Source organism: Populus trichocarpa, chromosome 5, assembly GCF_000002775.5.
Source record: "Populus trichocarpa isolate Nisqually-1 chromosome 5, P.trichocarpa_v4.1, whole genome shotgun sequence".
Classification (NCBI taxonomy): Eukaryota; Viridiplantae; Streptophyta; class Magnoliopsida; order Malpighiales; family Salicaceae; genus Populus; species Populus trichocarpa.
Genome location: NC_037289.2, coordinates 1881403 through 1897601, shown reverse-complemented (window position 1 = coordinate 1897601; position 16199 = coordinate 1881403). Strand labels below are relative to the sequence as shown.

Genomic DNA, 16199 nt, shown 5'->3' with positions numbered 1-16199 from the left:
ATCGTTTTGAAAGTTGGTGGGTGGAGTAAGAATATTAATGAAGACTTTATAAATGTAAGATTGTTTTTGTCTAGAAAAAAGAATTCTTATAGGTTTTAGTGTTATACATGTTCTTTATTTATAAATATGCCTGTACTTAGACCTAATTTTTTTTAATTTAGAGATGATATTGGATGTTCTTGTGTGCTATAAAGATACCTAGCAAGAAAATATTATATTATGGTAAGGATTGGGTTTGAGAATTATTCAAAACTTGTATTAGTTTTGACTATAATAAAAAAAAATTATCTTCGATACCTAACAATTACATATTAGACGCGTGGTGAATCTGGTTTTGATTGATACTTTAACCTTCCCAAATCTTACTGCATCATCTTTGGTGTATAACAATTCAGATCCATCAATTCTGAGAGGTGTAGCTCAACTAATCACGTTTTAAGTTTGTTTTTTAGAGATCACCAGTTCGAATCTCACAAATCTCAGGGCCAGTGGAAGCAAGAGTGAAGGCATGTTAAAGGCTAGCCCAGGTCAAGATTTTATCAATATATATTTTTTTACTAGTTTTATGTAAAAACAATTTATAATTCTCGATTGAGTTATTAAAAAATTCTGAAAATTTTCTTGGAGCCTTTTAATATAATGCTTTAGCTTAGGTTAAAATTTTATAATTTTTGGAGAAATTCAGAAATTTGATGAAAAATCACAATTTGACCAGTTTTACGTTATTGGGCATAATTTCAATCCGACCATCAGATTGAGCTGAAATTTTACAAGAGATCTTCAAATATATTGAATAAAATCTGGTTAAAATTTTAGAATGAACGGAGCTTTGTAGTGCTAACAAAAAAAAAGGACCGTCAAATAAAAGCAAAACGACTCATTAAGGGTAAAATAGTTATTTGCCATTAAAAAATAAAACAAATCAGCTCTTCCTTCTTTTTATATGTTGCCGACTGGGTAGAAGCAGAATAGGAAAAGAAAGAAAAAAAAAGGCGAGAGAGAAAGAGAGAAAATAAGAGAAAACATAAAAAAAATCCAAAGAAAAAAATAAAAAAAGTGAGAGAATAACCTTGTAAACTTACAAAATCCAACTTATAAAACACTAATCTAATGAAGAATCAAGTGAAGGAAAGAGGAATTGAGAGAGAAAAAAAATTAATTACTTTATTTTTCAGTTGACATGAGATTGCTATTTTATCCCGGTTGAGGGGTTGTTACAATATCGATTCAGATTCGATTATAGATGAATTATATTCCACAAAATATCGAAGGACATAACTTCAATAATGGGTTTATTTTTACTTTCACTTTAATTTTATATACTTTCAAATTTATTTTTTAATATTTTGGGTAGTGTATTTGAATTAAAACTTTATTGTTAACTTCAAAAATTCATGTACATAAGTTAATAATTAATCTTTAAAAAAAATTATATATTTATTTAATAGCTCTGGAGAGGAAAAATTATTGGCTTCGTCCATGACTGGAGGCTTACATGGTCGTTAACTTCAGGGCCCGTAAGATTAGTTAAGATGCGCGCAAGCTGACCTGGACACCCATATTAATAAAAAATAATAATAATAATAATAATAATAATTCAGATCCATCGGCTCAGTCCCTTACCGGCCCATCCTGCCGTCCCAAAACCATCAGCATGTCTTCAAAATGTTAGGTGAATTTATTAACTTATGTTGCACGCATCATTTTTATTTTTTTTTTGAAATCCAAATACATCGATTTAGTTTGATTTGTTTTATAGGTTAGGTTGAATCCAGCCCACAAATGCTCAACGCATAATTTGCAGGGCGCCGCTAATTTGATTCCTTTGACTAAATTCCAAATTTTAGAGGTAATCTTTGCATTTTCAAGTTAGAAACGACAAGCTGCGTCTCTTTTTTATTTTTCCCACACTTTAACTGACTAGAGATTAATTTCATTGAAACGTCATGACCACGTACAATGGGAAGGGTCAACTCTTATACTTATAGAAGTAGTTGGAAAATCATAAATGAATGCTCCATGTCTCATGGTAGTAAGCTAATATTTTGATGATGATTTTATATTATTTTTTAATGCAATTTTTTGTGTGAATTCTTTTAATTTAAAACTTGCATAAATTTATTATTAGCTATGTTGATTTTATTTTAAGTATAAAAAAAATAAAGTGGTAAAAATTTGAACTCGTGATCATTTTTAATTGAAAATTCTGACTAACTAAACATGTTATAAAGCCTTATTTTATAATTATGCAATAATTTGAAACATGAAATATTTATTCTTCTTTAATGGTCAGCCCTTGTTATTGTGTTGTGTGTGCTGTAATATTGCAATTCAAGATTTTTTGAAAGCGTTACATAAAAAAATAAGAAAAATTTACGGTTTCACCGACGGGTTTACCGACGGAATATAACCCGTCGGTATCTCACAGAGAGTTGCAAAAAAATTACGGGATTGTGCCACATTCACCGACGGAATTGCCGACGGAATGTAACCCGTCGGTATCTCACAGAGAGTTGCAAAATAATTACGGGATTGTGCCACATTCACCGACGTACACTACCGACGGAATCACCGATGGATTACGCACATCCCGAAGCGCACGCATGTCTGACACGTGTCCGTCTACACACATACCGACGGCTGTACCGACGTCTATTACCGACGGATTTACGCACTTCCCGAAGCGCACGCATGTCTGACACGTGTCCGTCTGCACGAATACCGACGGATCAAAAAGTTTGGCGGGATTTTCGAACTTTTTTTGGTGCGCAATTCAATTAATTTCCGACGGAATTACCGACGGAATTTAATGCCACCGACAACAATTAATGTCCGTCGGTAATTCCATCGGAAAAATTGCCATATAAATCCCCACTCCCCCCCCCATTTGGTTCATTTTTTTCTCTCAGCTCCGTTTCTCTTCTTCTCCATTTCTCTTCTCCTCTCCGTTTCTATTTGTTAAATTGAAGAGATTTCTTTGTTTTGGTGGTTGTGATTTTACCAAGGTATGTATTCCTTTTTCTTTATCTTTGTATTTTTTTATTTTAATTATGATTATTTTTTTTGGTGTTCTTTGTTTTGTGTGTTGTTTGTAGATAAAATCTTACATTCAACACACTATTAAGGTAAGCATTTTTTATTCCCAAATTTATTTTGAATTGATATAGTGTTTTTTAGTTTTGTGTATTGTTTGTTTTGTGTTTATGTTGTTTTGTGTAATGTTTTTTAGTTTTTTAATTTTATTTATTAATTTTATGATATTATTGTTTGCATTGCTATAATTGTTATTGTTGAATTTATGTTAAAAATGTTAATTTATATATATAGATTTACTTTTAATTAGTTTATCTTAATTTAGGATATTATTGTTTGTATTGCTATAATTGTTATTGTTGAATTTATGTTAAAAATGTTAATTTATATATATATAATTACTTTTAATTAGTTTATCTTAATTTAGGATATTATTGTTTGTATTGCTATAATTGTTATTGTTGAATGTATGTTAAAAATGTTAATTTATATATATATAATTACTTTTAATTAGTTTATCTTAATTTAGGATATTATTGTTTGTATTGCTATAAATGTTATTGTTGAATTTATGTTAAAAATGTTAATTTATATATATAGAATTACTTTTAATTAGTTTATCTTAATTTAGGATATTATTGTTTCCATGTCATTGTTATTGCTTGTTATTACATTTTTATATTTATGTGTACACGTTAATTTTTATTTTGAGGTCCATTAGGGTCGATCGTGTTAGGAATGATATTGATTTAGTTATCTTTTGTTTTTGACCATGTAATTATTTATAAATTAAGAGTCTTGTCTCCTCAAACTTGAAATGTAATATTAATCCGTAAATTTGAATGTATGACTTTAATCTAATGTTTGTAACTCTAAGTACCAATTTAACAATGAATGTTCATAGTTGAAATTGATTCTTTTACTTGAATATCATTATATGATGTTATTGAATAAAATGTTGTGTTGATGATGATGAGTTGGGTTGAGATCCAGGATGATTGGATCGGGATGTGAAATAAAATTGGAAGTGTAATATGATTTTGTCGATAACTTGTGACCCCTCAGTATAGGGGAGACTCTATCGAATTTTTTTTAAAATAATCGAAGTTAATTATGTAATTATTCGTATAAATTTGTGTAGATGCGTAGAATGAAATCTACAATACGTCGTCACCAGACGGTTGCAGCTAGTTCTTCTAGCAACGAGGAGGACGTATCCTTAGGTGCTGATCACGGCGAGGAATCTACGCCAACTTGTGATGCTGCCTCTAATTCTAGCGCGGTTTCACAGCGCAGAAGCGGTGTGCCTTCACAGCGGGGTCAATTCACCCGTAAGTACCAGGCACAATGGAAGGATGACCTCTCAATGTAAGTTTGTTTAGGTTTTAGTGTTTTTTTTTATATACTTATAACATAATTTATGAACAACTAATTAATATTACTACTTTTATTTAATTTCAGGTTCACAAACATTGAGGCTGCAAGGACTATAACATTGGCGTTTAAATCGTCGATGAAGATTCCATTGTTTCAATGGAGCCAGGTTTCCAGACATCCTGAGTGGAAACCTAATATCGATGCATGGTTTAGGCGATTTCAGGTCGGTGTAAATTTTTAATTTCCAGCTTATTTTTAATAAATGATTTTTATAATTTTATATCTTGTACTATTCTTATTTTATATGAATTATTTATATACACAGAACAAATTTGAGTGGGATAGGGCGGACAACAATGTTGTGAGGAGGGTATGGGAGAATCACGCGGCAACTAGGTAACATCGAAAATAATATTTATTTTTGTTTTATAATTTTATGTTTTAAATTCTAATTTGTTACTATGGAAGTAGGTTGCGTGATTTTTGGTATGACACCCAAAAAAAATCAAAAAGACAAGCGAGGGATAACGGTCTTGAAGGATGGAATGAGGTGGCGGTTTGGTAGGAATTCAAACCGCCATTCATCTCGGGGGAAATATGGACGGCATATATTGAGCACGTGACCTCAGAGCGGTTCTCACGGCGCTCACAGTCCGGCGCCGACAACCGGAACCGGCAAATTCATGGTTCGGTGACCACGCACACTGGCGGATCAGTCTCATTCAGCGCACATGCAAAGCGGATGGTAAGATTAATTTCAATGAAATATATCGTTAAATAATTTGTCGTTTCTTATAATATATTTAACTTTCAACCTATTTTTTCCTTACAGGCTGCATCTCTTGGACGTGAACCGAGTCCAATGGAGCTGTTTGTAGAGACGCATGTGCGGAGTCAAGACCGCCAAAAGGGGGTGCAGCAGTTCGTGGACAACCGTGCTCAGCACTTTGTGGTATGTTCGTTCATTCATTTTATTTTGTAAGTTATTATTTTCTTGAATTGCATCTTGAATTGCATTTAATGATTTTTTTACCGACAGAATTTTCAGGAGACCTATAATAGCCGGTTGAGGGAGAGATATGGGGACATTCCGTCGACCCATCCAGATTTCGATCCAGATTTGTGGATGGAGGCGGGATCGTCTGGTGGAACCGATAAAAATCGGGTCTACGGGCTCTCCAACACTACGGCTGAAAACTTGTGTTCGGCTCGTAGTGTCTCAACTGTTGGAAGCTCTCCATCAGTATCGAACACCCAGTCTGAGGAGTTCATTGCGTTGAAACAACAATATCAACAACTCTCGACGAATTATGATGAGCTCCGTCAAATAGTCATGGAGATGAGATCAAAGATAGGTGACGATACTTGTGCTGCTTCTTTTTGGCCGTATAGTCCCGGGAACAACCAGCCTCCTCCTCCTCCTCCTCCTCCTCCTCCAGCTCCGCCGCTATTCTAGTTTAATTTTTTAAAAAAACACATTAAATTTGTAATGAATATTATTTAACATTACTTTTATATTTTTAATGTTTAATCCATTGTTATTTGTTTATTAAGGTTTTTTACTATAAACAAAATTATTTTTTATATATATTTTACATACCTACCGACGGATAATGTCCGTCGGTATTCCACAGAGAGTTGCCAAACAATTATCAGCCATGCCATAATTACCGACGGATATATATCCGTCGGTATTAATCACCGACGGATTTACCGACGGATAGTATCCGTCGGTATTCCACAGAGAGTTGCCAAACAATTACCAGCCATGCCATAATTACCGACGGATTATACGTCGGTAAGTCCGTCGGTGATTACCGTTGAAATTGCAGACGGATTTATTCCGTCGGTAATGTTCCCGCGGGAAACTTTTTTTTTTTGCGCGCGTGTATCCGTCTGTAAGACCGTCGGTGTGTGTTTTTTTTTTATTTGCGATAGAATTAGCGACGGAAATGGATTTTACCGACGACTGTTATACCGACGGACGTGTTCCGTCGGTGAGGCCGTCTGTAATTATTTCACCGACGGATTTCATTCCTGTGACCGACGGACTAAGTAAAACTGTTTAATGGTGTAGTGCATGACTGTTTAGTGCATGCTTTGCAGGGAGGTAAATTGATTCCTTTGTCTAGTTAAATCCCAAAATTAATTTAGGTAATTAAGGAAATAGAGATTTTTGTATTTCGTTTTTCTTTATATTGCTCCTTCCGTATTAACTCTTATTTTCTGTTGTTTAGTCATTAATTAAATGGCTAATTAATAACTACTTTTCAATAAATCAAACGATGATTATAAAATTAAAAAAAAAATCCCAATTAATGTTTCGGGTATTCTTTGCATGATGAAATCTGAAATGATAAGCTTCGTCTCTTTTTTATTTCCCCCCTTGCAAGAAGTAAGCAAAAAGAGTTTATGGTTTCAGTATTTCACAAGTATAAGTCATTTCTACAGATTCTTCCGTAGATTTTCACTTTCCTTCTACGAAACCACGACAAGGAACGCGTAAATATTTGGGTGATTCGCGATGACCTCCGAATCCCCATACAGATGCATTATAAATTAAGACAAGCCCTCTGGTGGGAATGAAATAATCCAAATGGATTCAAAAAACTTGACCAAATCCTCAAGTAGAACTGTACCAAGACAACAAATGATGTAATCAATAAGAATAAAAATACCTTCATAAAAATTATCTACAAAAACTATTTCCCGTAGCGATTGTGTCTCTATACACAATTTACTAGTCATTACAATAATATAATTACTATATTATTCATTAGTTATTTGATCTTTTAACTTGGCATAGGGGTGTTAGGTTGGTCTTTTCAGGATGATATAAACTTCTTTTGAGGATTGCATGGGGTTATGTTTTTTAATGCACAATAAAAAAAAAACTAAACTTCTTTTGAGGATTGCACGGGGTTATCATATAAACTTCTTTTGAGGATTGCACGATTGCTCCACTTTTTTTATTTAACAAAAAGATTAATAGGGGAAAATTAAGATTTAATTGGAGTCGTTATCTTGTAATTTAAGGAAATTAGAAATCACAAATTAGATACTGGTCCCAAAGATTCAGCTACTGGGTTAGGTATGATTAAGGGAAGGTAGACATCACCCTTAAAACATCCTTTCAAGAAAAAGGTTACCTTCACTTAAAACTTTTTTAACCAGTATCAACCTCGTAAAACAGGTTTTAATCAAAAATAACAATTTTGACCCAAAATAGCTTAAAACTCAATTTTTATCTCGGTCAACATGGTTTGACCCACATAAACCAGGTGGACTTGGTTTTGACACAAAATGACGGTTTTGACCCGAAAAGACCTGAAACTCTATTTTTATCTTGGTCGACATGGTTTGACCCGTATTGATCCGATGGACTCGGTTTTGACCACAAATGACATGTTTAACCCGAAACGGCCTGAAACTCAATTTTTATCCCGGTCGACATGGTTTGACTCGTATTGATCCGATGGGCTTGTTTTTCATGGAAAATGGCGGTTGACCCGAGAAAATATATTTTTGAATTTTAAGCTTTTTTTTCCCTTTCTTTTTGCATTTTTTATGAATAATAATAAAAATAAAAATAAAACATTTAAAGAAAATTTGAAGAATCCAAAATTGGGTTATTACAAGTATAAAGGTGTTTTTGTATTTTCATATTTGATAGAACAGTAAAAGTATCACATTATCCTTATCATTCAAATTTTTTAACCATGACTCCAAGGGCTTGATTGTAAATTCATCGTGGTTTTGTATATTATTATTGTTTAGTCTTAAGGGCCTTTTTGATTTTATACAAATAAGGGAAAAAACAAAAAAGATTTTAACGCATGCTTTGCACGCGTCTATCGCTCCGCCGCCTTCTTGATTCGTTTGATTCATTTCGGTTTCCTTTTTTTTTAAGTGATGCGTGTATAGTAGTTCAGCATGGTTTGGCCCAACATACCATTAATTAATCTATGCAAGGCAGAACTGATTTTATTTTTATTTTCATTTTTTTGTCTTTATAACCTGCTTTTTAATTTCCTTTTTTTTTTATGGGGACATGATCTTTTCTTTAATTAAATTAATATACATAGATAATGCAATCTTGCTGTCAGCAATAATCTCATTTATAACTATATAACATTGTGCTTATTCGAGGAAGAATCCCTTTTGACATGACTACAATCGTTTATATATTCTTTGATGATTGATCAAATGGTTTTTAAAGTTCTAGGCCTAGATGGATTTAATTACTGATAATTGGCTCATGATTAGCAGGGAGTTAGGCAGATTTATGTTAGGTACGTAGTATATTCGAAGTTTCAACGAAGAAAGGCTACTTAATTGTGATTGATATCCCCAATGAACTTAAATTTGGGCAATAAACCTTATCAGCATGACTCTAGATACTAAAATATATGGCATGAAGTGATCAAGTGCAATTATATTTGATGTGTACGTAATTGCTACAAAATTTGTGACTAATTCAGCAAGAATAATGTGATTGTTCTTAAATATTATATGCATGATTCATGTGATTTTCTTTTCTTCCTTTTAGTTTACACTAGTTTATTGGTTCGAGCTCCACCATGGGCCGGGTTAAATTTTTTAAAATATAAAAAATATTAAAAGTATCAAGATTTTTTTATAATATTAATTTTCAAACCTCCTGACTCAGTTCTTTGTCTAACTCGAGTTTCTAATTAAATCACGTGGGAGCTAACTCGACTTAAATCGATCAATTTCATGAGTCCAAATGCAACATTGATAATCGGTAAAAATATTATGTAACTTTTAAAAAAACTTCAAGATGACAGATTTAAAAAAAAATATTGAGACAATGACAAATTAAATCTACCTCGGTCTCCCCGCGACCCTAGTCATGAACTCTATTGGGTTTAATAACTTTTTTGTAAAATATTTTTATTTAATTATATGATAAAAATAAATGCTTATAAAATTGAACACCAACCAAAAAATAGACATTTATTTGAGACAATTATCCCTATATAAAGCAAAACAAAAATCAACCATGCAGTCTATTTCTCAATCAACTCAATATTGAAGGATAAAATCGAGAAAAAAAAACAATTAAAAGACCAAACAAAAAAAAACATGTTCTATTATTGGGCAAACTTGTCAAATATGTGAATCGGGTAACCCGAGCTAGCACTATGAACCGGGTTATGGGCTCCATTAGGATTATAATTTGTTTTTTTTCGAAACTATTTTTTTATTTAACTATATGGTAACAAAAATAGACAATTGCGAAATTAAATATCAACCCAGTACCGAGATTTTTTTAGACCGTGATAATCTCATAATGAAAAGGTAAAACGAGACCAATTATAAAACTGAATTCTCAATTAATCTAATATCTAAGGATGAAAAAAAAGAGTTAAACTTGTCAAACCCACAAACTAGATCAACTAGTCAAACTTATGAATAGATCCACAAACTTTATAAAGTTTAATAACATAATTTTCTCAATAATTAACTTTTAAAAAAAGACAAAATAATAGTGTACATCATGATATATTTGAGATTTGATATTATTTATGGGAGTAAATATTGGAATGCTTGATATATCTTAGCTATGTAATAAATTATGTCAAAGAAACGTCTTTTGGGAATGGGTGCAGAGTTAAGTTTGATCTTATTGCTAGTCAATATTTCGTAAGTTAGGTTAACTCTAGAGTTCTTAAGAATTCTATAACTATAAAGAAGTGTATTAATTTGATTTCTAATTTATACTATAAAGAAGTGTATTAATTTGATTTCTAATTTATAAACATCCATATGAATGATAAAATGCGATTTGAAGTAAGATTTATAGCATGTACATGAAATTATTACTATATGATATCCTGGTTAATTATGCACACTTTCTCTTGATTCAAGATAAATTTTAATTTTTTTTACGTTGTAATGCAATTTATTGCTTACGAAAAAAAAAATATGATTTGAAGTAAAAAATCAATTCTAAAATCATATTTAATTTGCATAACAACATTTTTAAAAATTCAAGAAGTAGCATAGTTTTAAAACCCGGTCCGGGCCGGCAGGTCGACCCAGGACCCGACCGACCCGGGGCTGGAACCGGACCGGGTTAAAGAAAAAACAGGAAAAGAAAAAACATGGTGTGACCCGGCGACCCAGTTGACCTGACAAGACCTGGTCAAAAATCCAGTTGCAACCTGTTGATTTTTTTTTTACTAAAATAACATCGTTTTGATTTAATAAAAAAATTAACTCAGGCGACCCGGTTAAAAAAATTAATAGACGGCCCCGATTGTCAGATCTTTGCTTTGCTTCAGTGTGATAGGATGCACCTGGGGCTTGGTACACCAGGTGACGTGGCAAGACAGGATCAAAGGACAGACCGTTTAAAGGGCTGAGATGGATTTGGGTTTTAATCTAGTGTACTTTGCCCTGTTTGATCAGATCTAATTATTGATCCAGAACTAAATACTATTTAATCTAATGGTTAGGATATTTTTTAGTATTTTTTAAATTGTTTTTAAAAAAAATCAATACTTTACTCGCGTGAAGAAAAACTAAAAAAACATTAATAGTATCAGCGTTAGGATTCACTTCTTCCTTTCTGTTCTCTTTTACTGGCTTTTATAGCCAATGACTAGGGCCTAGGGGAACAGGGCATTTATAACCAGGAGACACGGCTTTGTCCGAAGAAAAAATTTCACATGCCTCAACTGCACCAACTACTACAGTAAATATTTCTGCATTATTGATTTGTATAATAATAAATATATATGTGGGTAAAACTAAAACGCCGATCAGTATTAAAAAATGCCCGTTCAACCGCTAAAAATTAACTTTGATTACCGAAAAATAAAATAATTTTTTGTGCTAAAATACATGTCAATGATTTTTTTTTTTTTTTAAAAATTATTTTTAACATAAGCACTTCAAAATGATTTGAAAACACTAAAAATATATTAATTTGAAGTTAATAAAAAAATAAAAAAAATTCAAATTTTTTCAAAAGTGCTTTTGAAACGCAGAAACAAACAGGTCAATTTCAAAAACCATTAAAAACAAATTCGACCACTATCAACCCGGTGAACCGGGTTTTGATAGAAAATAACAGTTTTGATCCAAAATAGCCTAAAACTCAATTTTTATCATGGTCAACAAGGTTTGACCCGTATAAACTTGGTAGACTCGGTTTTGACCAAAAAATGACAGTTTTGACCCGAAAAGGCCTAAAACTCAATTTTTACCCCGGTCGACATGGTTTGCCTCGTATTGACCCGATGGACTCAGTTTTGACCGAAATGACGGGTTTGACCCAAAACGGCCTGAAACTCAATTTTTATTTCGGTCGACATGGTTTAACTCGTATTGATCCGATGGGCTTGTTTTTTATGGAAGATGATAGTTGACCCGAGAAAAATATATTTTTGAATTTTAACTTTTTTTTCTTTTTTTTTGGATTTTTTATGAATAATAATAAAAATAAAATAACATTTAAAGAAAATTTGGAGAATCCAAAATTGGATTATTACATGTATAAAGGGGTTTTTGTATTTTCATATTTGATAGAACAGTAAAAGTATAACATTATCCTTATCATTCAAATTTTTTAACCATGACTCCAAGGGCTTGATTGTAATTTCTAATTTATAAACATCAATATGAATGATAAAATGTGATCTGAAGTAAGATTTATAGCATGTACATGAAATTATTACTGTATGATATCCTGGTTATGCACACTTTCTCTTGATTCAAGATAAATTTTAATTATTTCTACGTTGTAATGCAGTTTATTGCTTATGAAAAACAATTATGATTTGAAGTAAAAAATCAATTCTAAAATCATATTTAATTTGCATAACAACATTTTTAAAAATTCAAGAAGTAGCCTAGTTTTAAAACCCGGTCCGGTGCGGTGGGTCGACCCGGGGCTAGAATCGGGCTGGGTTGAAGAAAAAACAGGGAAAGAAAAAACCCGGTTGACCCGGCAAGACTCGGTCAAAAACCAGGTTGCAACCCGTTGATTTTTTTTTTTTTTACTAAAATGACGTTGTTTTGATTTTTTCTTTAAAAAAAGAATTGATCCGGTGACCCGGTCAAAACTCGAAATCCAGATCTTGGATCGGGCCGGGTCTAAAAATTATGAGAAATAGGGCTTGCTTATAAAAATGTAAAAATGCAAGATACAACAACTGAATTGAAAAGATTATTTAAAACTAAAGAAGAATCGGGGTCGTCTAAGCGAGATAAGTGTACCCATTCAAGTTGATCGTGGGCTCTTGATTTTTAAGGGCTTTGGATTATCGGAGTAAATGCTATTTTATGTGGGTTCCATGACAGATTTTGTCTTACTTTTTTCTTTTTTCTTGAAATTTTTACAAGATAATAATTATAGGTATTTTTTTTAAATAGAATCAAAAATATCAAATAATCAAAAAAATCACCCATAAATTATAAATTATGATCAATTATTTTTATGACTTAGATTCACCGAACAATACAAGATTATCTTGAATTTTAGAATATCAGCTGATATTAGTACGTGTTTTATAATGCGATGCACGATATTTTTTATAAAAAATTTTTTTATATTTTTTTATATTTAATATCAGCACATCAAAACTATTAAAAAAACATTATAAAAAACATCAATTTTATGTATTTTCAAGTGAAATGCATCTAAAAACAGAAGTTATTGCACTTTTAAATATTAACATAATTATAAAATTTTAATTTTAATACTTAGGCATTTTCTACCATACTGGGTAGAGCATATGCATTTTGTATCACTGCATTTTTGTGGTCGGGTTATTCCACTTCAAAGAAGCCCCTGTACCTTGACAACAGATCCAGGGAGTAAAAAAAGAGAGAAAAAAACTATTGGTTGAAATTTTTTTATTATTATTATGTTTAATGATTTTGAAATAGAAACAAATCAAAATCAAGAACATGGAAGTACAACCACTTCCAACTGGTGGGAAACTAGAACATTTATTCACAAAAAACTTGATTCAATAAAATGTTAAAAGAGGAGTTCGAATAGTTGACAATAAATTTGTAGGTTACTATCTTCGAAGGTTTTTTTTAGCATGTTTGAAACTGTGGTTATAGTTGTTTTTAACTCAGAAATGTATCAAAATAATATTTTTAAAAAAAAATTATTTTTGACATCAGTATATTAAAATGATACGAAAACACTAAAAAAATATTAATTCTAAAAAACAATTTAAATTTTTTGAAAATATTTTTAAAACATAACAACAAACACATCCACGTGAGAATCAATTCGGGCATCATTGCTGAAGAAAGATTAGTTAATAGGCTATATATAGCCTCGCAAGTACTAAATCTTAAATCTTTAAATGACATGTCGGCTAAGTTGAAACCATTGATATGTTAAGAACGTAGTTGTTAAACTTAGCGCGGCATGGCGGGTCGATTCAAAAATTTAGGATTCAAATACAACTTAGCAATTTAAACTTTTTTTAAGAGTTAGACTTTCAGATAAGTCCTTGTGTTTTATAGTTTTTTGAAAAATGTTTTTTAAATTTTTTTTTGATTATTTGGTATTAAAAAAATTAATTAAAAAAAAATATTTTTTAATCAAAGACAAATTTAACTTGGATTTTAAAAAAGTATTTTCTTTTTATTTTGGATAAAAAATATTTTTCTAGAAGTCATGAAAAACTAAAAAATATATTGTTATTTGTTGATTATGTTAAATTTAGTTCTCAATCTTTTGATTGTTATATGTTTTTTTTAATTCTTTTTTATTATTTTTTGTTAATTTTATCCCTCGGAATTTGATTCAATTTAATTTTTATATTAATTTTGATTCTCGTACTTGTGATTGTTATTTGTTTTTCTCTTATCTTTTTTTTATTGAAATTTTTTTATCTATTAAATTTTATCATCATTCTTTTGATTGCTATTTATTTTATTTGAAATAATTTATGAAATTTATATATTTTTTTAATTTTATCCTCTTTCAATGTTTTTATCTTTCAGATTTGGTCTCCATTCTTTTGATTGCTATTTTTTTATTTGAAATAGTTTATGAAATTATATATTTTTTAATTTCATTATCCTTTAACTTTTTTATTTGTCGGATTTGGTTTATATTCTTTTAATAAAATTAAATTAAACATTAATAAGTTATTTTTAACTTATTTTTTATGACATAACCAAGCACTAGAAGTGTTTTTTAACTTATTTTTCACTACATTACCAAACATAAAAAAAAAATAACTCACTTTTATGCAATTCACTTTGCATGGAAATCACTTTGCAAAATAAAACTATTTTAGTAGAAAACCATGGCCTAAGTGTATATTTGGTAATACGTGCAAAGTATTTTTGTAAAACTGTTTTTCAATCGAAAAAACATTAAAATGATGTTGTTTTATTTTTTTTACATATCAAAACTATCAAAAAAACACTTAAAAATCATTAGTTTGATGATTTTTAAGTGAAAACACTTTGAAAAACGGGTTTGACTGCAAAAACAAACACACCCTAAATCTAACCATTATAATTAAAAGTTTTGGTTTTAGTATTTTGTAATACAAGCATACATGTCTTTGACAAACTCAGTTGACAATGCCAAGCCATTAATTTTTATTAATTTTCAAAATTAATGTGGCATTTATACCATCAATCAATCCTCTTACAAATAAAAGTGGCAATAGAAAAAAAAGCTAACTTCTAAAATCAAAGAGTGAAGAAGAAAATAAAACAACTAAAATATTACAAGTGATATCCAAGAAATCACGAGAAAATAATAATAATAATAATAAGATTATATATTTATAACTCTTTTGATTGGATTATACGCATACTTTTCTTAATAATGAGATTATATACCTAATTTAATATCATTGTAGATAACGTTAATTGCCCATAAAAAAAATTAACATGAGAAAATATATAATGTGGTGATCGTATTTTAATACCAATCGTAGGGTGATTATTTTGCCACGTCCTTAGTTTACAGTAACGCCTAAGTCCAAACAAAGTGTAAAAGTCGTTAATTATCAAAACTCTAGGGAGATAAATGCAATACATATAAATCCAGGGATCATTGTGTAGCGAAATTTCAAATTAAATCTGGTATAATTCACTCGTACCAGAAACATCCACAGATCATCCCATACACGAACTCCACTTAACACGTGTACAGTGATTAACCACCAGGCAAGCACCCTCCTTTAAAGCATGCCTTCACAATTTATGTGTTAGTCATGCATTCTGCTAGCAATTTGACACGAACATAACTATTTTAACATTCATTTGCTTGTATTTAGTTTCAAATCATCAAGGTGGTTTTCAAGAGGGCAACATACCAAAAAAAAAAAAAAAAAAACCTAATTCAAGAACATGGCTACTCCTCAACCTAACCAGATTCAACACTATCCAATTGGTGGGGAGCTAGAACATTTATTCACAAGAACCATGACTCAAGATGACATGCTAGGTTTAGTTCTTGTCGGAGATTCAAAAAGCTTCTTAACAACTCTACCAAAACCCATGCTCGATGAAATTGGGATCAAAGGACTAGAAATTGAGATCTACACACCACCAAGGAATAAGATTTGGGTGGCAATTTACTATGATAGGGCAGTCAAGAATTTCAGATTGGAAAAGATTGCTTGGGCTGAAGTTCTTGTGAAGAGTGACTTCAAAGTTGGTGACAAAATTGCTTGTTGGTCACTTTACCATGCTGATCTTGGTCCAAATGGGATCTTAGCTTTACTGATTGAAAAGGTAACAAATCAGTAGTTTTTTTTATTGATGAATTT

At 31.0% G+C, this 16199-nt stretch overlaps 2 protein-coding genes across 7 annotated transcripts in view; one reads left to right on the top strand and one right to left on the bottom strand.

The window, feature by feature from the left end:
• LOC18098701 (rab escort protein 1) overlaps window positions 1–16199 on the top strand; it is a 101668-nt gene that overhangs the window by 45359 nt on the left and 40110 nt on the right. The gene's annotated exons all lie outside the window — the stretch shown is intronic.
• The window catches only part of LOC112326111 (cytochrome P450 76A1-like), an 81050-nt gene that overhangs the window by 52968 nt on the left and 11883 nt on the right, over window positions 1–16199 (bottom strand). The window lies entirely within an intron of this gene.